Source organism: Orycteropus afer, unplaced genomic scaffold, assembly GCF_000298275.1.
Source record: "Orycteropus afer afer isolate SDZICR_OR568_19922 unplaced genomic scaffold, OryAfe1.0 scaffold00139, whole genome shotgun sequence".
Lineage (NCBI taxonomy): Eukaryota > Metazoa > Chordata > Mammalia > Tubulidentata > Orycteropodidae > Orycteropus > Orycteropus afer.
The window spans coordinates 4,675,046-4,698,581 of record NW_006921726.1 but is presented as its reverse complement, the minus strand read 5'-3'; positions in this window follow the sequence as shown (position 1 = coordinate 4,698,581).

Genomic DNA, 23,536 nt, shown 5'->3' with positions numbered 1-23,536 from the left:
CATGCTGCTTTCAGGATTCTGTCTTGGTCTTTGGTTTTGATGAGTTTGATGATGATATGTTTTGGTGTTTTTCTTTTGGGATCTATCCTGTTTGGGATTTGTTGGACTTCCTGAATGGATATATTCTCATCTTTCATCATATCAAGGAAGTTCTCTTCCAACAAATCTTTGACAATTTCCTCACTGGTTTTATTTTTCTCTTCCTGTTCTGGAATTCCAGTGACACGTAGTTTATTCCTTTTGATGGTATTCCACATGAACCTTAGGCTTTCTTCATTTTGTTTTAATTTTTTTTCTTATTAATCCCTTTCCAGAGTATTCAGGAATTTGTCTTCAATCTCATTAATTGTGTCTTCCATTGCATCAATTCTACTCCTTTCTCCATCCAATGTTTTATCTATTTCTGACAATTTCATATTAATCCTCTGAATTTCTATCTGTAAATTTAGAATAATTTCTAATTTTTCATTTATTTTGTTATTTTGTTGTATTTTCTTCCAGAATTCTTCTAGGAATTTTTCTGTCTGTCTCTCAACCCTTTGAAGGTACCTAAAGATAATTCTTTTGAATTCCTTATCAGAGAGTTCCAATGCTGCTTCTTCCTCAGGGATGTGTTCTGGGTCTGTATCCTGCTCCCTTGTTTCTACCACTTTATCTTGCTTTTTTGTGTGGACTATGATGGCCTGTTGTCTCTGAGACATTATGGTGTTGTATTTAGATCTCTGTTAACTGTTAGTGAAGGGCAGCCAAGTGTGATTTAGGCTCTTCTTGGTGGTTTTTTATTGTTGGCCTGTTGGTGGAGAAGGAGGTAGTAGGTCTCGCTCAGTAAGTGAAGTTGCAAGAGTTGTGGGTGTAATTGTGTTTTATCGAGACTGTTGCTGTCTCCCACTCAGTTTGACAAAAATTACAATTGAATAACCATCAAAAAAACAAAAGCACGTGGACCAAAAATACACTATGTATTCACACAGGAGCAATAACTTTAAAAAAGTAAAAAGAGAAAAGAAGAAGAAAGAAAACCTGCAATATCTGGGGATAAGGCAATAAGAGAAAAAAGGTAGAGAAGCTGACTAATGAAGTCAAAAATGGGAAAAATACAAAAGAAAAACAAAAATGGGGTTATCTATGAGAAAAGATGAAAAAAATAAAATGAAAAAAAAAAATTGCAACCAGGAACAGGAAAAACAAAAAGCACTGAAAACTAGGACCTGGGATTTGAAGAATAAAGAATAATAGTAAAAAGGACAAAAGTATTAATAATAATAGTAGTTTTAAAACAGACAAAATCAAGCAAACTAAAAACCAGAAAAAAGAAAGAGAAAATAAATAAATAAATAAATAAATAAATAAAAAGAAAACAATCGGGAGACAGCAGGGCAGGGCACTCAGACTTTGTCCAAGCACACAGACTGGGATGGAGTTCCTGCGGGCCCAGAAGCTGGGTGGGAGTGGGGGATGGCCGCACCTCCGTTCACCAAGCAGGTGTGGGTATAAGAGTAATAAGTGGAATGTTGCACCTTTTCAGTCGTCCATGTCTGGAGTGTCCTTGGGGATACTGGCAAGTGGAACCTGTTCTTAAGCCCCTGGTTCTGGGAGAGTGCTGTGTCTTCAAATATCCAAAATTGTCAAGCTGCTTGTAAACATTCAAAATGGCTGCACCCTCCAGACAGACAAAAGTCCACAGTTCAGCCCACGTTTCTCTTCGCTGTGGCTTTGCCTTTTATTCCTTAGCCACCAGAGCAGTCTCTCGTGCTGTCTCTGGCCAGCAGGGCTGATTTTTAGGTTAATTCTTACGTCCTACACCACTCGGCAATCTCCAAGCTGTCTCTGCTGTCACGATTGCTCAAGAACGCTGCCAGACCACAGCTCTGTATGTCTCCATTTTTGGTATTTTCATGCAAATTCTCCTGCTTGTTGGAGCTTAGTCCACTTTTATATCCTTTCCTTCAAGGCTCAGGGGTCCAGGATTATCTTTTGTGTCTGTGTTAATTGGTTCCCCTTTTCTTTGTTGAAGAGGGTCTGTGCAGTCTTTCTGTCTATTTGTCCATCTTACTGCTAATTCCTATTTTATTTTTTTAAAAAGAGTTTCAAAGGTTAACACTAAGACCATGATGGAATTGCTGCAGAGAATCTCTCATTTTAAATTATTGTAAAAACAATATGGAACTGGATAATTTTAGATTCGGAGAAACTTTTCTAGAACTTTTGTGACATTAAAAGCAAACACAGATTGTAGTCCCTCATCTAGTAAAGTAGCCAATTTAGTAGGTCTCTGGCAGGGCCCTGGTGGTGCAGTGGTTAAGAGCTCTTCGGCTAATGGAATGGTCAGTGGTTCAAACCCACCAGCAGAGAACAATGAGGCAGTCTGCTTCCATAAAAATTGATAGCTATAGGCACATTACAGGGCAGTTCTACTCTGTCTTACAGGATTGCTATAAATTGGAATCAACTGGATAACAACAGATTTTTTTTTTTTTTTTCCTGTGGTAGGACCCAAAGTCTGCATTTCTGACAATTTTCCAGGAGATGCTGAGGCCACTGGCCAGGGACCACACTTTGAGAACTGTGGCTCTGGAGTAACTAATACAACTCTGTTTTATAGACTTTCCCAGTTGTTTAACAGACTTACCCAGATGGTATCTAAAACTCAAGAACTTGATTCCAAGACCCTTCTTGCTGCCTCCACCAGTATACTTATCAGAGAGGATCACAATCTTTGGAACTTAAGCCTCACTAAGGATAAGAAGGTTTACTATCTGGTGGCATAATAAGACATTTGGCTGCTAACAGGGAAAGCCAGTGCTTCAAACACACCAGCTGCTCCATGGGAAGAAGATGAGGCAATTTACTTCTGTAAAGACTTAGAGGCTTGGAAACTCAATATGGGTTATTGTGAGTCGGAATTGACTTGATGGCAGTGTTTTTAATTCTGCAAAAGAAAAATATATATTTGCTAATAAATTCTAAGTGCTCAACATTGTTAGCAACAAATTGTGTACTAGTAAGTTTGTAGCAAATTTAACTTTCATTTTTTTGGCCTATTGACAAAGGCAGACTGAGATTGGAGCCTCCAAAGGAGGAGAAATAAAAAAGTCTTCAAACTTAAAATCAGAAAATAAGTCCAACCTTAGAAATTGAAAATTATTTAATTTACATAATTAGAAAAAATATATTAATAGTGTATGTTCCTTGTAAATCACACAGGCTTACTACATTTAAAGTACTTTCATATTACTAAATGCAACAATGAACTCAAGCATACCTTTTGTGAGGATGGTGCAAGACCAGGCAATGTTTTATTCTGTTATAAGTCATTTTATTCTTTTATGTCACTATAAGTCAGAATTGACTCAATGGCACCTAACAATGACATATCAAAAGCTTGCACTGTCCTTACCATGCACTTAGATGTTGTTCTAAGTGTTTTATAGATAAACATTTGTTTAATTCCACAATAACCCACTATTATTATCCCATTTTATAAGATGAGGACATTGTGGCAGAGAAAAGTTGTGTAAATTGCTAACATCACATAGCTAGTAAGGGACAACCCAAGGATTTGAACCTGGTAGTTTTAGTCGTTGGGGGGAACTTGGGTGCTAACCAAAAGATTGGAGTTTGGAGTTCACTCACATGTACTTTAGAAGAAAGGCCTGGTGATCTACTTCTGAAAAATTGCTATTGACTACCTTATGGAGCACCGTTCTACTCTGACACATGTGTGGTCAGTCACCATGGTTAGAACTGACTCTATAGCCACTGGCAACTGGTAAGTTTGAATCCAAGATTCGTACTCTTAGCCACCACTCTCTGATCCTTGCATATTGTGCCATATTAAAACAATTTTGTTCATTTAAAACCTGGCTGCACATTAGACTCACTTAGGAAACTTCTGAAGGTGCGAATGCATGGACCTGCCCCAAAGCAATTGAACTGAAATCTCTGGCATTGGTAATTTGTTAAAGTGTCCCCAGTGATTCTATTGCACAGTCAGGATTAAAAGCAACTGCACTAACATGCCGGGCAAATACACTGGTTCTCCAAATCTGCTTTTTGTGGAAGCAACTGAGACAAACAACATCACTAAAGACTATATGATGCACTCTGGGAAGGGTGTAGGATATTGTTCCAAGAAAACCAGAGCTGAAAAAGAAGTAATTGAAATTTGATCAAGAAAATGAATTAACTCATATGGAGTTGATATGAGTCAGAACCAACTCGAAGGCAGTGAATTTGTTTTTGGTTTATTCTTTATACACTCATTCTTGTATTTGTTCTTGCTTCACACAGGAAAAAAAGAGAGAAAACTAATTATTAACAAATATCTTGATTTTTTACCTTGAAGCTGCTAGTGTCTAACCTAAATCTTCTTGCCTTCAATGTTACCTGGCCAGAGAACATTTAATTTGGCAGTAGATGATTTCCAGGAAATGTATGATGCTTAATGATGCTACTAGGTAGCCTGGGAAGGTCTTGAGACATGAAGGAATTGGGGTTGACGCTATTAGGAGGAAATGACTGGCTTCACAGTACGTAGTTTCCCTTTACAAGTCAAAATTCCCTGAAGCATTCAATGGTGCCAAAGCAGCATTAAAACAAAAGCAACCACAGGTTTTAATGCCAATTAAAGCAGATTAAAGAGGAAATGATTACTAAAAATCAAGTAGCAAAACAAAACAAAATAGTAATACTAATGGTGTAGTTTGGGCACAAAGTAGTGCTCGATCATTGCTGGTAATGGAAGCAACATCAGCACAGCTCATAGCAGCTTCTACTTGCCATTGCATATAGATACTTGGCCAAGTTCTTACACATCTCATCTAACACACATAGCTACTATCTTTAACACTATTTATAATAGATGGAAATGAGTCTCACAGAAGCTAAGGACGATTTACATACAAGTGGGACTTGTGAAGGGCAGAGCTAAGATTTGAACTCAGCTCCTGGAGTTAGAAAACCAAAAGGGAAGAACATGCTCAGCATTTCTCAAGCAGAAAAAACTGAAGAAAAAAATTCAAGCCTTGAGTAGCAGTATCGAAGGATTTTATGGGCAAAATACTGAATGACGCAGAAAACACCAAAAAAAGTGGAAGGAACACACAAATAATTGGCCCAAAACAAACAAACAAACAAACAAAAAAACAGAACAAAAGAAAACAAAAATCACTGTCATCTAGTTGATTTGACTCATAGCAACCCCTCCTTGGGTTTCTGAGGTGGTATCTCTTTGGAAGTAGATTACCTGATCTTCCTTCCAAAGAGTGTATGGTTGGTTTGAACTGCCAGCCTTCTGGTTAGCAGTCTTAGGCACTATGCCACCAGAGCTGACCAGCTATTTCAGGAGGTAGCCTATGATCAAGAATAAATGGTACTGAAGGAGAAACTCCAAGCTGCACTGAAGGAATTTGTGAAAAACAAGATGCCAGGAATTGACAAAATACCCATTGAGATATTTCAACAAAGGATGTGGTGCTGGAGGTGCTTACTCATTTACGCAAAGAAATTTGGAAGAGGGCTACCTGGCCAACTGACTGGAATAGATCTATATTTGTGCTCTTCCAAAGAAAGGTGATCCAATAGAACGTGGAAATTACAGAACAGTATCATTAGTATCATGTGGTAGCTAAGTTTGTGTCTCAACTTGACTGGGCCTGTTTGAGTGGCTGGGCAGCTGGATGTAGTATTCCCCTTGATGAGACTGGTAATCAACTTCATGGTGGAATCTACTGTGAGCAGCTGAGTAGCTGCCCTAGGCATGTGGTTTGCTTCCTGTATATAAGGAGAACCCTTGGAGAATGGTCTCTAGCTTATGGCATGTTTGAACCCTGCATGTAGCTGTGTCATTGTTCAGCAGCCTGCCATGCTCTGCCAACCTTGGGACTTTCAATGGACTTGACTGTGCCTTTTTACTTGTCAACCTTGGGCTTGTCAGTCTTAGCAGCCAGTAGCTGACTGAGTGAAGAAATTCTCTAGCTTCGGTGGACCAGGAGCAGAAGGCAGAGCTGAAGCCCAAGGTTGAGGGGCTTTCATCCAGACTCTAGATCCTGGCACTTTGAACTCAGACTTAAAGCCTCCAAATTGTAAGGATAAACTCCTGTTTGTTGAGGCCATCCCATTTGTGGTATATTTCTGTTAGAGAGACACTAAGTAATCAGAGTATATCACCTGCAAATAAAATTTTGCTGAAGATAACAAAAAATGTTTGCAGCAGTATATTGACAAAAAGAACTGCTAGAAATTCAAGCTGGATTCAGAAGAAGACATAGAACAAGGGATATCATCACTGATGTCACATGGATCTTGGCTGAAAGCAAAGAATACCAGAAAGGTATTTTACCTGTGTTTCATTGACTATGAAAAGGCATTTGACTGTGTGGATCATAAAAAAAATATGGATAACATTACAAAGAATGGGAATACCAAAACAATTAATTGTGCTCATGAGGAACCTGTACATAGACCAGGAGGCTGTCATTCAAACAGAACAAGGGGATACTGCATAGTTTAAAATAAGGAAGGGTGTGTATCAGGGTTGTGTCTTTTCACCATACTTATTCAGTCTGTGTACTGAGCAAACAATCTGAGAAGCTGGACTGTATTAAGAAGAACTCAGCATCAGGTTTGGAGGAAGACTCATTAACAAGCTGCAATATGCAGTTGACACAATCTTGCTTGCTGAAAGTGAAGATGACTTGAACCACTTTCTGATGAAGATCAAAGACTACAAACTTCAGTATTGATTACGCCTCAATGTAAAGAAAATAAAAATCCTCAAACTTGGATCAAAAAGTCACATCATGATAAATGGGGTAAAGATTGAAGTTGTCAGGGATTTCATTTTACTTGCATCCACACTCAACACACATAGAAGGAGCAGTCAAGGAATCAAATGTCATATTGCACTGGGAAAATCTGCTACAAAAGACCTCTTAAAAGTGTTAAGAAGCAAAGAAGTCACTTTGAAGACTAAAGTGTGCCTAACCATGATATTTTCAACAGCCTCCTACACAAGTGAAAGCTGGACAATGAATAAGGAAGACCGAACAAGAGTTAATGCCTTTGAATTGTGATAGAGGTATAGAATATTGAAAATATCATGGACTGCCAGAAGAACAAATAAATATGTCTTGGAAGAACTGCAGCTGGAATGCTCCTTAGAAATGAAAATGGCTGGACTTCGTCTCACCTACTTTTGTCATGTTGTCAGAAAGGACCATTCCCTGGAGAAGTATATCATGCTTGGTAAAGTAAAAGGTGAGTGAAGCAGGGGAAGATCTTTAATAAGATGGATTGACACAGTGGTTGCAATGATGGGCTCAAATATAACAATGATTGTGAGGATGGCACACAACCAGGCAGTGTTTCCTTCTGTTGTACATAGGATCACTATGAGTCAGAGCCAACTCGATGGCACCTAACAATAACAACAGACTCTAAACTCTACCAGCTACACAATTTGCAGGGCCCAGTGAAAAATGAAAATATGGGGCACCTTGTTATAAAATTATTGGAATTTCACAACAGTAAGAGCAGAACATTAAAGGAAGCACAAAGCCCTTTTATGTGTGGGGCCCACACAACTGCACTGGATTGTACATCCATGAAGCTGGCTTCCTCAAAGGCCTTGCTATTCAAAGTGCAGTTCGAGGCCAGCAGCATCAGCATCACCTGGGGGTTTGTTAGAACCACAGATTTTCAAACCCACCCCACACTCTGAATAAGAAGATGCAGCTTAACAAGCTCCCCAGGTAACTCACAAGCATTTTAAATTTGAGAGGACAGTTCTAGAGCCTGTGCCCTTCCTGTGAACTCTGTGCTTACTTGTATCAGAGAGATTTTCAGAGGTCTGATTTCTCTTCTAAAATTATCCTGGGGTAACTTTTACATCACCACTCTGGTAGTTAAGGTTGTTTGTCAACTTGGCTTGGCCTGGTTGAGTGGCTGGTCAGCTGGTGGTAGTTGCATGATGAGACTGGCAATCAACTCCATGGTGGGATCTACCACAAGTAGCTGAGTAGCTGCCTTTTGGATGTGGTCTGCTTTCCATATATAAGAAGCAGCTTTGGGAATGATCTGTAGCTTATCTCATGCTTGAATCCTGCATGTAGCCGAGTCGTTGTTCAGCAGCCTGCCATGCTCTGCCAATCCTGGTACTTTCAATGGACTTGAATCAATGGTCTATACTGTGGCCATTAGGGGTGTGCCTTTTTACTTGTCAACCTTAGGTTTGTCTGCCTCAGCAGCCAGCAGCTGTCTGAGTGAAGAAAAGCCTCCAGCTTCAGTGGGCCGGGAGCATGAGGCAGAGCTGAAGCCCAAGGCTGGGGGGCTTTCACCCAGCCCCTAATGGCTGGCACTTTTAACTCACACTTAAAGCCTCTAAACTGTAAGAGAATAAACTTCTGTTTGTTAAAGCCATCCCATTTGTGGTATTTCTGTTACAGCAGCACTAGATAATGAAAACAACCACCTTAGGGTGCAAATCTTGCTATGTCTTTTATTTCTCCAAGTAGTTGTGCATGGATTATTTGCACATACTAGCAAGAAGCCACATCTCTCCTTTGGGAATTCTTCCTTCTGCCTCTATCTGGAGCTCTTGATCACTTTTGCACACAGGTCCTAAATCCTCTGTTGGATGCTAGCCCACTGTTGCAGTTAAACTCTTATTGATGTGGATCTCCTGCCTAGTTGGTCTCTGACCACTTGCCATGGAGTCAATCTCCAACTCATGCAGACCCTATACACGTCAGAGTTGAACTGCACTCCATAAGGATTTCAATGGCTAATTTTCAGAAGCAGATCACCAGGCCTTTCTTCTGAAGTGTCTCTGGGCAGATTTGAACCTCCAACCTTTTTGTTAGCCGCTGAACATATTAAATAACCATTTGCACCACCAGGGATTACAGTTGGATTCAAAGTTGTCTTTTTATTCCTGCCCACATCCAAGAACACTGTTCCCAAAGGATGGCCACTGTGCCAGAGTAGCCAGTCCTACAGATCTCTAACCAACATTTGCTTGAGGGGTACTACTGAGAGACCTATACAAATGTCCCTTCCTCCATGGTGCAGTACCCCCTGGATCCCTTGGCATGATTTTTTGGCCATGAAATTATTTGGGACCATCATAGTCCATTACAGACTATGGTAAAATTTAATTTCAAAAGATTAAGAATTCTGATCCATTTCTTCCATTGATCCTTGGTTCCTGTAGTGGGCTTAATCATGCCCCCATGATGTCTACAATCTAATCCCTAGAACCTGCAATATGTTACATTACATGGTAAAAGGGATTTTGAAGAAGGACTTCAATTTTATTCTTCCCAGTTAAGTCATGGTCAATGAAGCAAAACTGGAACAGATCTGAATTTGTAAAATGTAAGTAAAACAGAATAACTGGAAAGGGAAAAGCTAAGGGTTGATGTCCTGTTAGAAGCCTAAGCTTCCTCTTAGTAAACAAAGACAGCATGCATGTTGCATGACAACCAAATTTCTTGACTGGCTGGGTTGTAAACATTGCTGCCCTCAAAAATGGCAGCTGACCATTTTGAATGTGTGTTGCTCTCCACAGTCTTGGTAATAACTCAATCTCCTACATCAGGCTCCTGAAAGGGCTCACTACATCTCTTCCCAGTCCTCCATTCCAGGGCTTTGATGTGTAATTTTTTCAATATTGGTTATTGTTTTGCTTCACCCAAATTTTAAAAATTTTGTTCTGTTCCAATTTTGCTTCATTGCCATGGCTGAACTGGTTTGAACTAATTCAGAACCTGTTTTGCAGACGTGATTAAGTACATGATCTTTATTTGGGAGACTTTCCAGGATTATCCAGGTGAGTCCAGTATAATCACAACAGTCTTTATGATCCATTCTGAAAGGAGGTCAGAATCACAGAAGGTGCTATGGTGACAAAAGCAGAGGGAGTAAAAGAGATGTGAAAATAGAAATTCAGAGTGATATAGGGCCAGGATTCAAAGAGTAATGCCTTCTGGAAGCAGGAAATTCAAGGAAATAGTTTCTCCCCAAGAATAGGATCACAGTCCTGTTGACCTATACATTTGTTTTGCTTTAAATTACTAAGGTTGTGGTGATTTGTTGCAGCAGCAAGAGGAAACTAATACAGTTCCTAAGAAAATTTATGCTTCCTCCAAAAGCAACCAGCTTGGTGCACCAAGAGATTTGGGAAGAACAGACTTCAGTAGGCCATGAAGTCCTTTAAGCCCTTCTCTCAGCTTAGAGATACTTACTACTATACCTAACTATATCACTCATATGCATTTTCCCCTTAGAAATGTGTTCTTATGTTGTTGTTGTTATGTGCCATCGAGTCATCTCCAAGTCATAGTGACTTTATGTACAACAGAAAGAAACACTGCCCAGTCCTGTGGCAGCCTCACTATCCCTACTATACCTGAGCCGATCACTGCAGCCATCATGTCTATCCATCTCATTGAGGGCTTCCCCTCTTTCATTGACCCTTCACTTTACCAAGCATGACATCTTCTCCAGAGAATGGTCCCTTTTGACAAAATGACAAAAGTAGGTGAAACGAGTCTGGCCATTCTCGCTTCCAAAGAGTATTCCAGCTGCACTTCATCCAGGACAGATTTGTTAGTCTGTTTAGTAGTCCATGGTACTTTCAGCATTCTTCGCCAATACCACAACTCAAAAGCATCAACTCTTCTTCGGTCTTCCTTATTCATTTTCCAGCTCTCACATGCATATGAGATGATTAAAAATACCATGGCTTGGGTTAGGGGTTTCCTAGTCTTCAAGGAGATTATCTTTGGTCTTCAGTGCTTGAAAGAGGTGTTTTGCAGCTGATTTGCCCAATGCAATACGTCATCTGATGTCTTGACTGCTCTTCCATTGATGTTGATTGTAGAACCAAGTAATATGAAGTCTTTGACAACTTTAATCTTTTCTCCATCTATCATGATGCTGCTTATTGGTCCAGTTGTGAGGATTTTTGTTTTCTTTATGTTGAGACATAATCCATATTGTAGACTGTAGTCTTCAATTTTCATCAATAAGTGCTCAAAGTCATCCTCACTTTCAGCAAGCAAACTTTTGTCATCTGCATATTGCAGGTTGTTAATGAGTCTTCCTCCAATCCTGATGCCATGTTCTTCTTCATATAGTCCAGTTTCTCAGATTATTTGCTCAGCATAGAAATTGAATAACTATGGTGAAAGGATACAACCCTGATGCACGCCCTTCCTGATTTTATACCATGCATTATCTCTTTGTTCTGTTCAAATGACTACCTCCTGGTCTATGTACAGGTTCCTCATGAGTACAATTAAGAGTTCTGGAATTCTCATTCTTCTCAATGTTATCCATAATTTTTTATGATTCACACAATCAAATGCTTTTGCGTAGTCAATAAAACATAAGTAAACATCTTTCTGCTGTTCTTTGCTTTCAGCTAAGATCTATCTGACATCACAATGATATCCCTCATTTCACATCCTCTTCTGAATCCAGCTTGCATTCTTGGAAGCTCTCTGTGAATATACTGCTGCACCCATTTTTGAATTATCTTCAGTAAGATCTTGCATGTGATATTAATGATATTATTTGATAATTTCCACATTCTGTGGGATCACCTTTCTTTGGAATGGGTAAAAATGTGGATCTCTTCCAGTCAGTTGGATATGTAGTTGTCTTCCAAATCTCTTGGCATAGTTGAATGAGTACCTCCAGGGTGGCATCCATTTGTTGGAACATCTCAGTGGCCATTCTGTAAATTCCTGGAGCCTTGTTTGCATTTCCCTCTGTGCAGTTTCAATTTCTTCCTTCAATACCACTGGTTTTTGATCATATGCTACCTCTTGAAATGGATGATGATTTATCAATTCTTTTTGGTATAGTGACTTTGTATATTCCATCCATCTTCTTTTGATGTTTCCTGCATCGTTCAACCTAATACTCATGGAATCTTTCAATATTGCAATTCAAGGCTTAATTTTTTTTCCTCAGTTCTTTCAGCATGAGAAATGCTGAGTGTATTCTTCCCTTTTGGTTTTCTAACTGCTACTCTTGGCACATTTCATTATAGCAAGTGACTTTGTTTTCTCGAGCTGCTCTTTGAATTCTTTCATTCAGCTCTTTTATCCTGTTGACTCTCCCAATTGCTTTAGCTACTCTCCATTCTAGGGCAAGTTTCAGAATCTCCTCTACATCCGCCCTGGTCTTTTCTACCTTTTCAGTCTTTTCAATGACCTTTTCCTTTCTTTATGGATGATGTTCTTGATGTCATCCCACGATTCTTCTGAATTTTGGTCATTGGTGTTCAATGCATCAAATCTACCCTTTACATGGTCACTAAATCCAGGAGGGATGAAATAAAGGTCATATTTTGGCTCTTGTGGAGTTGTTTTATTGTCTTCAATTTCAACTTGAACTTGCATATGAGCAGCTGATGGCCTATTCCACAATCAAGTCTTTGTTTTGTTGTTGCTGAAGATATTAAGCTTCTCCATTGTCTCTTGCCACAGATGTAGTCAATCTGATTCCTGTGTTCTCCATCAGGTGAACTCCACGTGTAGAGCCACATTTGTGTTGTTGAAAAAAGGTACTTTCAATGTCGTTGATCTTGCAAAATTCTATCATGCAATCTCTAGCATAATTTCTATCACCAAGACCATATTTTCCAACTACCTGTGATTCTTCTTTATTTCCAACTTTTGCATTCCAATCACCAGTGATAATTAACACATCTTGATTGTGTGTTTGGTTGATTTCAGATGGCAGAAGTTGGTAAAAATCTTCAATTTCCTCATCTTTGGCTTTGGTGGTTGGTGGGGAAATTTGAATAATAGTAATATTAACTGGTCTTCCTCATAGGTGTATGGATATTATCCTGTTATTGACAGCATTGTACTTCAGGATAGATCTTGAAACATTCTTTGAGATAACGAATGCCATGCTGTTCCTCTTTAATTTGTCATTCCTGGCATAGTAGATCATATGATTGTCTGATTCAAAATGTCCAAAACCAGTCCATTTCAGCTCACTAGTACCTAGGATATCGATCTTTATGTGTTCCATTTCATTTGTGACAACTTCCAATTTTCCTAGATTCATACTTTGTACATTTTGTATTTTGATTACTAATGGATATTTGCAGCTGTTTCTTCTTATCTTGAGTTGTGCCACATCAGCAAAAGAAGGTCCTGAAAGCTTTACTCCATCCACATCATTAAGGTTGATTCTATTCTGAGGAAGCAGCTCTTTCCCAGTCATACCTTGAGTGCCTTCTAACCTGAGGGGCTCATCCTCTGACACTATATCAAACAATATTTCAGGGCTAATGATAAAGTTTTCTAGTAATGTATCAGACAGTGTTTTATTGCTATTCATAAGTTTTTCACTGGCCAATTGTTTGGGAAGTGGATGGCCTCTTCCTTCTTCTGAGTCTGTTTTAGCACAGAAGGTCTGCTGAAACCTGTCCACCATGGGTAACCCTGCTGGCATTTTGCAACACTGGTGGCATAGCCTCCACCCTCACAGTAACATGTAAGCCACCACAGGACAACAAACTGACAGACAAGTTCATCTCTCTTAGTTGTTCCTAACCACTCTGCTCTACCTACCTTGGACTCCAGCCTTAAAATACAGCCACCCCAAAATGAAGCAGCCCTGAGCCCTGTACCTACCTACCTTAGGCCCCAAGTGAAGTAGCCCCAAGTGAAGTAGCCCCAAGGCCCAAGCCCACCTACCTCAGTTCCCAGCCTTAAAATAGAGCCTCCTCCAAGTGAAGCAGCCCCCGAGCCCTATACCTGCCTACCTTGGGCCGCAGCCTTAAAATAGAGCCACCCCTAAGTGAAGCAAATAGTCTGAGATTTTCCCTCCCCTTTTCTCCCTTCCCTGGTAACTAACAAAGTGAGTTTACTTCCCTTAATAAACATTCCTTGACTTTTTACAATAGTGGGCTCATACAATATTTGTCCTTCTGTGATTGACTTGTTTCACTCAGCATAATGTCCTCTAAATTCATCCATGTTGCAAGATGATTCATTCATTCTTCATTATTCTTCAGTGTTACATAGTATCTCATTGTGTGAATATACCATAGTTTTGTTATTCAATCATCTGTTGATGGGCGTTTAGGTTGTTTCTATCTCTTTAAGGCTAATATATTTTTAAGATTCTGTTTCATCAGTTATGAAGTTACATAAAACATTGCAAAAGGAATGAGGGAATCAATTGAGCTGCATCTGCACTTAATAAAAATTGTTCTCTCCTATCTCTGCTTATCCCAAACCAGGTGTCTTCCTGACTTCACAATCTCCGTATCTCATCTGAGGACAAATGGAAACTCTCCACTTTCTTTATAAATTTCCCAGACCTGCCCAGCACTTGCCTAAGGGGTACCACTGGGAAACCCATGCAGATACCCCTTCCTTTGTGGTGCAGTGCCCTGCGGGGCCCTGGCATGATTTCTTGGCCAGAGAGTTATTTTGGGCTATCACTGCCCATTAGAGACTCATAACATTTAATTTCAAAAGATTAAGAATCTTGATCCATTTTCTCCATTGGTGCTTGGTTCCTGCCGTGGGCAGAATAATGGCCCCAAAAGATGCCCATATCCTAAGCCTTGGAACCTGAGAATATGTAACCTTACATGGTAAAAGATTTTTTTGGAAATGTGATTAAGTTAAAGATTGTTGCATAAACTTTATCTTAAGAAATTAATAGAGAGATACTCAGGTTTGATATGCATAAATTTGTTTAGTTTATTGTAAACTAGTCATAGCAAGCACACCAATAAGACCCCACAACATTCATTTAGAACCAGAGAATCAGAATTAACAATTACAATGTTAGTTCAACAGTTAGAGTCCAATTCTTTCACTTTGGGCTTTTACCTTTAACCAGAAGTCTTGGCAAGAAGACCTACCCACAGCTTGAACTAAGCAGAGGTCCTTCTTTGAAAGGGTCCAAGATTGATAGCAGTACAGTCTCAGCAAACTCTCAGTGTTTGCCTCTGCTTTCTCTCAGTAAGCAGAAATTTAGGGTTTATGTATGAATTTGTCACCTGGCTCCACATGATAAAAGCCTGTGTGATACTGAAGACTAGCATGTTATATCTTTTTCCAGGATTAGAGAATAGCTGAATGATGCATCTTTTCTTCAAGGTTAGAGATTAGGAAGGTTGCTTAGATTATCTCAAGGCTAATTTACAAAGATTAACTATATTATGTCCTTTTTTATCACAGCAAGTCAGGTCAAATCAACTTAAAGGTTGTTTACCACATGTTTCACAGACTTCTATGTTTCTATGTCTAAGTTCAGAGCTTGTCTAAATAACTTTCTTATGACTGACAGGTTCCTAGTGGCTTGTAGTTAATGTTAGAGAGCCACAAAGGGAGACATATATCTGTTTCTAAGTTGTCATGTACTTTTAAAACAATAGTTTCTTATACCTTATGAGATTTGAAATCAGAAACATACAGAAGAAAGGTCTTAAGCAAGGCTTGGAACAAGTTTGTTCTGGTTCAACACCCTGCTGAGAGTTTGCATTTCCTCCCTAGGTTACAGAATCAGAATCTACAATTTAACAGGAACTCCAGATAATTTTTATGTATACATTTTTATTCCTGTAATGGAAAATTTCTCACTTCCTCATATAAAAACTTTTATATGAGGTACATTTCTACATTTTCCTCATGTAAAAATGTATACATAAGAATCATCTGGAGATCTTATAAAAAGGTACACATAAGAATGACCTGGGGATCTACAAGAATCATCCACGGATCTTGTTAAACTGTAGATTCTGATTCAGTCTGTGCAAATTATCGGCAGGGAGTTGAATCAGAATAAACTGTCTTGAAGTCCTGATCTTGAGATGAGATTATGCTATACTGTCTATTTGAGTCCAATATAATCACAAGGTTCCTGCAAAAGGGTTGCAACTTTCCTTCTTTAGTAGACTCCCTCAGTTCTGATTCATGGTGAAAGAGACATGTGTAGTCTACAGGAGATAGGAAATAAAGCAATGAGTGGGAGAGTGTCCTCTCTGACTCAGGGGAGTGGTTATATTCACTGAATGAGCATCTAGCTCCAGGCTGCTTCTTTGAATAACTTGGAAGAAATTTTTAAAATATCCCACCATGAACCAATTTAGTCAGAATCTCTTTCATTAGAGCCTGTTGTTGTTGTTGTTGTTATTTGCCATCGAGTCGGCCCCGACTCATAGCGACCCCTCCTTGGGTTTCCGAGGCAGTATCACTACGGAAGTAGGATTGCCCAACCTTCCTTCCGAGGAGTGGCTGGTGGGTTTGAACCGCCTGCCTTCTGGTTAGCAGTCAAGTGTCTTAGCCACTATGCTACCAGAGCTCCTTCATTAGAGCCTAGTCTTATCTATTTTAATCAATCCTCCCAGGCTAAAGTATAGCCAACTTCTGACATAGATGATGAGTCACACAGGAGATGAGGAAGTAAGAAGTCTTGCATTACAAGAATAAGTACACTATGAATTTCCACACCAGAAACCTAACCTAAATCAGGAAACCACCCAAAACCAAACCCAACCTAATGCCATCAAGTCAATTTCAACACATAGCAAAGAACAAAATACTACTGCCCCCACAGGGTTTCCAAGGCTCCAAATACTTATGGAAGCAGACTCCTTCATTTTTCTCCCACAGAGGTGGGTTAGAACCACTGACCTTTTGGGTAGCAGCACCACCAGAACTCCTAAAAGAACACACCCTTCTGCTGCCATTGAGTCGATTCTGATGCACAGCAACCTCCACTGGGTTTCCAATTACAGAAGTAATTGTCCCCATACTCTTCCCATGGAAAAGCTGGTGGGTTTGAACCCCTGATCTGACTCATACCCACCCCTCCTTGGGTTTCCAAGGCAATATTACATTCTATTGTATATATGGTCACCATAAGATGGTAAATTAGTAGGTGCTTGAGTTCTCATCACCTATCAGTCACTTTGTCATACAGTGTTGGCTACTGTTATGATACTGGAAGCTATGCCACCAGCATTTCAAATACTAGGAGGGTCTCCCATGGTGGAGAGGTTTCAATGGATCTTCCAGACTAAGATAGACTAGGAAGAAGGTCCTGGTGATCTACTTACAAAAATTAACCAGTGAAAACCCTATGCAGCACAGCAGGACATTGTCCAACATAGTGATGGAAGATGAGCCACTACGTTGGAACCAAAAACATAACACCAAACCCTCTGACATGAAGTTGATTTCAACTCATAGTGACCCTACAGCACAGAGTAGAACTGCCTTATAGGGTTTCCAAGGCTGTAAATCTTTATGTAATCAAATTGTCTCATCTTTCTCCCACAGAGCAGCTGGTGCATTTGAGCCACCAACCTTACAGTAGTGTAGTGTAACCACTACACCACCAAAGTTCTCTAGGTTGTTTTGTCAGGAGTAGGGTGACCAAAACAATGGATTTGAACATATAAGTGATAATAAAGATGGTTCAGGACCAGGCAATATTACATTCTAGTATATAAGGTCATCATGAGTCAGAGGTGACTTGGTGGTAACTAACAACACACCAAAACCAAACTCACTGTGGTCACGTCGGATCCGACTCATAATGACCTCTCCTTGGGTTTCCAAGACAGTATCACTATGGAAGTAGATTGCCCAATCTTTGTTTCAAGGAGTGGCTGGTGGGTTTGAACCACCAGCCTTCTGGTTAGCAGTCAAACACACTATACCACCAGAGCTCCCAACAATAACTTAATCCCCAGATGTCTCTGATATTCTGCCATTTGGGTCTAAATATTGATTTCTGCCATTTATTGATAAAACATTTTCCCTCACTTAGCCTCAAATTCCTCATTTATAGAATGAAATAATTGTCCTTACTTCACTGGGTGACTGAAAGAATTGAATCATAGTGGCATCCATCGTGAATGCCCAGCATTAACTATCTGTGCTTCCCATGGAGCCTGGGGCTTGATGAGCTGAGTAGTGAAGCATCATTCTGCACTCCTAGCTGCTGTGCTGTCTTGCCAGGGATGTATGCCCCCTGCCTAGACATACCTGATCATCCAGCCTGTCCACCCATCTATCACACTACCCACCCATAGATCAATGGTTGCCATCACTGATAATGCAGTACTGTACATGTGAAAGGGTTCCTCTTTGTTGTCTCTATCTCCCATGTACCTCTCTATGATGGCTAACTTTAACCTAAATAGAATGCCAGGTCTTTCTTTTCAGGCTCCTCTGGGAAGATTCAAACTACCAACCTTTCCATTAGTAGACAAATGCTTAGTCCTTTGCACCATACTACATAGGATGGGTGTCCTAAGCTTTGGAGGCTAAGGACCTAAGAAAGGGGCAGCCAAGAAGAGCTTTTGCAGAAGTTTTGGAATACAAGATCCTTCCATAGCCCTTCTGTAAGCAGACCCTATTTTATTGCTGGCTATGGGAATTTCATCTATTTAAAGCTATAAGTAATGTTGCATAGTGAGGAAGCTTACTTTTTAAAAAGAGTGGTTGTGGGGAACATTGGTGAAGGACCGGAAATAAGCAAACTTAAGGAATTTGTCAATACTTAAGACGTTTTATTTCAATTTTCCAGGTTTTTCCTTTTATAAATTCGTTTTTCATCTTCTATTTTCTTTTACCTTATAATGGAACTCAGAGGCTGCCTAAATTTCACTTTGGGTGTTCATTTTAGGGTCAAAAAGATAATCTACTTATGTGTTGGCTGAAGTAATGTTCCAATTAAAACCTTTATTTCCTAGTGGAGAATTTACTTTTTATTGTTTTATATTTAAGTCTCTTTTTTTTTCTTTAATTTTTATTGTGATTTGGGTGAAAGTTTATAAAACAAATTCATTTTCCATACACCAGATATGTGACATTGATTGCTATTTCCCACAATGCAACAGCTTTCCTCCCACTTTCTCCCCATAGTTACTTCTTCCCTGTGTCTTCCCTCCCATGCACTCCTATCTCCTGAGCTGTTTCCCTGTGCATATACAGTCCTTCTATTCTCTCATGATTGATCTCTTCAAGGAGTGTATCTACCTAAAGTAAATATTCTGATCATATGTCTATCTTTTGTTTGGCTGGAAGCCACAGGAGAGTGTTCAATTGCAGACCCAAAGGGCAGCTAGGGGCCATAGTCTCAGGGGTTCCATCGGCTCCATAAGACCAGCAAACCTGGTCCTTTTTTTTTTTTTTTTCCCCTCATGATTTTGAGTTTTGTTCCATATTGTTCTCCCAGTCTATCCAAGATCTCCTACATAGATCCCCCTGCAAGTGATTGACAGTGGTGGCCACACACCCTCTAGGTCTTCTAGTCTTATGAACATATAGGCTGAGGATCACATGGTGTACCAAAATCCCTTGGAATAATTGTTTCCATGTGTCTTTGGTTTTCTTCATAGTTCTTTGCTCTGGATGAGGACAGACCCATTGCTGCCTCTAGATGGCCACTTGCAAGTGTTTAAGTTCCCAGTCGCTACTTGCTAAAGTAGGATGTGGAACAATGTTTTTGTGTAGTATGTTATGCCAATTGAACTGGATATCCCCTGCAACCATGGTCCCGAGCTCACAGGTCAACTACTCGCTTCCTCTGGGTAGCTGGTTGTGGCCAAGAAGTCACTACAACTTTGACCCTTAACAAATAAACTTGTAGAAACATTGTCTTCCAACCCTGTACATGGTCCTCTCCCACACCTGGTAGACAACAAAGAAAATTTCCTTCCATATATAAACCTTTCCTTGACTTTTTACAATAATGGACTAATACAATATTTGTCTTTCTGTGATTGACTTATTTCACTCAGCATAATGTCCTCCAAGTTCATCCATGTTATGTGGTGTTTTGCAGAGTCTATGTTATTCTTTAGGGTTGCATAGTATTCTATTGTGTGTATGTACCATAGTTTGGTTATCCATTCTTTTGTTGATGGGCACCTAGGTTGTTTCCATCTTTTTGCTGTTGTAAAATAGTGCTGTGATGAACATGAGTGTGCATATATCTGTTCTTTTTCTGCTTCTCACTTCTTTAGGATGTATACCTAGTGATAGAATGACTGGGTCAAATGGTATTTCTAATTCCAACTTTATAAGGAATCACCATACTGCTTTCCACAGTGGTTGTATCATTTGACAGTCCCACCAGCAGTGTACGACAGTCCCATTCTCTCTACATCCTAGCCAGCATTTGTTCTTGTTGAACTTGGTACTAGTGGTGGGGCAAGATGGTATCCCATTGTCATTTTGATTTGCATCTCTCTAGTGGCTAAAGATCACAAACATTTCTTCATGTGTTTGTTGGCCACCTGAATATCCTCTTTGGTGAAGTGTCTATTCATGTCTTCTGCCCATTTTTAATTGAATTATTAGTCTTTTTGCTGTTGAGGTGTTGGAATTTTCTATAAATTCTAGAGGAAACTCCCTTGTCAGATCTGTGATTGCCAAATATTTTTTCCCAATCTGTACCTTCTCTTTTGACTCATCTGGAAAGTCTTTGGAAGCACACAAAAATTTTATTTTTAGAAGGTCCCATTCATCTAGTTTATCTTCTGCTGTTTGTGCATTTTGAGTTATGCTAGATAGTCTATTTATGCCATATATTGTTGTTGTTTTGTTGTTATGTGCCATATATTAGGGCCCCTAAATTTTCCCCTGGTTTTTCCTTGAGGAACACTAGAGTTTTAGGTTTCACATTTAAATCTTTGATCCATTTGGAGTTAGTTTTTGTGTATGGTGTGAGGTACAGATCTTGTTTCACTTTTCTGTAAATGGATATCCAGTTTTGCCAGCACCATTTGTTAAACAGACAATCTCTTTCCCATTTAATGGATTTCAGCCCTTTGTCAAAGATCAGCTGACCATGGATCTATTTCTGGGTTCTCAATTCTATTCCATTAGGCTATGTGTCTGTCATTATACCAATACCAGGCAGTTTTGTCTACTGTGGCTGTATAGTAGGTTTTGAGATCTGGCAGTGTGAGACCTCATACTTTGTTCTCCTTCAATAATGCTTTGCTTATCCAAGGTCTCTTTCCTTTCCATATAAAGTTAGTGATTGTTTTTCATCTGCCTTTTTGCTGATGTAGAGAAATCCAACTGATTTTTGGATGTTGATCTTGTATACTGTCATGATGCTAAATAATTCAAGTAGTTCCAGTTGTTTTTTGACTGAGTCTCTTAGGTTTTCTAGGTATAGGATCTTAACATCAGCAAATAGGGATAGTTTGACTTCTTATTAATTTGGATGCTTTGATTTCCCTTTCTTGCCTTATTGCCTTGGCTAAGACTTCCAATACAGTGTTGAATAGAAATGATGATAGAGAGCCTTTTTGTCTGGTTCCTGTTAACAAGAGGAATGGTTTCAGTCTTTCTCTGTTGAGAAAAATGTTGGCTGTTGGTTTTGCATAGATGCCCTTTATTATGTTGATGAATGTCCCTTCTATTCCTATTTTGCTGAGAGTTTTGATCAGGAATGGGTGTTGGATTTTATCAAATACATTTTCTGCATTGATTGATATGATCATGTGGTTCTTTGCCTTTGTTTTATTTTTTTGGTGGATAACATTGATTGTTTTTCTAATGTTAAACCATCCTTGCATACCTGATATGAACCACATTTGGTCATAATGAATTATTTTCTTGATATATTGTTGGAGTCTATTGGCTAAAATTTGTTAAAGATTTTTGTATCTATATTCATGAGGGATATTACTCTGAAGTTTTCCTTCTTACTGACATCTTTGTCTAGTTTTGGTATCAAGGTTATGCTCAGTTCATAAAATGAATTCGAGAGGATTCCATCTTTTTCTGTGTTTTGGAATAGTTTGACTAGACATTGGTGTCAGCTGTTCTCTGAATGTTTGGTAGAATTCTCTGGTGAAACTGTCTAGGCAAGGACTTTTTTTGTTGGTATTTTTTTTATGACTTGTTCAATTTCTTCTTTTGTTATGGATCTGTTCACCTTTTCCACCTCAATCTGTGTTAGTTTAGGTAAGTAGTGTGTTTCTAGAAATCTGTCCATTTCTTCTAGATTTTCAAATTTGTTGAAGTACAGTTCTTCATAATATCCTGATATTATCCTCCTTATTTTAGTTGGTTCTGTTGTGATGTCACCTATTTCATTTCTTATTGATGTTATTTGTATTTTCTCCCTCTTTTTCTTTGTTAAATTTGCCAGTGGCTTGTCAATTTTATTAATCTTTTAAAAAATCCAACTTCTAGGCTTGCTGATTTTTTTCTCTTTCTATTTTCTGTTTCATTGATTTCTGCTTGAATCTTTATTATTTCCTTCTGGTGACTGTAGACTCTTCTTGCTGTTCTTTTTCTAATTGTTGGAGATGTTGCTTTAAAGTGTTGATTTTGGCTCTTTCTTCTTTTTTGATGTGCATTCATTGCTATAAATTGACCTCTGATCACTGCTTTTGCTGTGTCTTAAAGATTTTGGCATGTCGTGTTTTCGTTCTTTTTTGATTCAAGGAATTTTAAAATTTAATTTTTATTTCTTCTCTTCCTCAGTCATTCTTAAGGAGGATATCATTCAGTTTCTGTGTGTTTGCTCTTTTTCTATTGATCTTTTTTTTGTTGTTGATTTCTAATTTGATAGCATTGTGATCTGAGAACATGCTTTGTAGTATTTCAATGTTTTTAAATTTATTAAGTTTTGCTTTATGGCCTAATATATGGTGTATCTTGGAGGATATTCCATGTGCACTGGAAAAGAATGTATATTGTGCTATTGTTCGGTGAAGTGCTCTGTAGATGTCCATAAATTCACATTGGTGGATTGTAGTGTTTAGCTCTGCTGCATCTTTGTTGCTTTTCAGAAAGAAAAATTCTTTCTTGTTCTCCTTCAATAATGCTTTGCTTATCCAAGGTCTCTTTCCTTTCTATATAAAGTTAGTGATTGTTTTTTCCCTCTCCTTAAAGAATGTTGATAGGATCTGGATTGGGATTGCCTTGAAAATATAGATTGCTTTAGGTGGAATTGACATTTTCACAATGTTCAATCTTCCTATCCACAAGCATGGTATGTTCTTCCATTTATGTAGATCTCTTATGGTTTCTTGAAGTAGTCTTTTGTACTTTTCTTTGTGCAGGTCTTTTATGTCCTTGGTAAGATTTATTCCCGAATATTTTATTTTTTTGGTAGCTATTGTAGATGGTATTGTTTTCCTTATTTCTTTTTCATCTGTTTCAACAGTTGTTTAATTTTTGGTTGAAAGTGGTGTGTTAAAGTCTCTTGCTATGATTGTGGAGTCATCTATTTTCCTTTTCAGTTCTGTTAAAGTCTGATTTATGCATTTTGGGGTTTTTTATTGGGCCCAGAGATATTTATTATAGTTATATCTTCTTGTTCAGTTGATCCTTTAATCATTATATAACATCCTTCCTTGTCTCTTATGGTGGTTTTTGTCTTAAAGTTAATTTAATCAGAAATTAATATTGTCATTCTTGCTTGTGGCATAGTGCCTAAGGCATTTGACTGCTACCCAGAAGGCTGGTGGTTCAAACCCACCAGCCACTCCTCAGAAGGAAGGTTGGGCAATCTA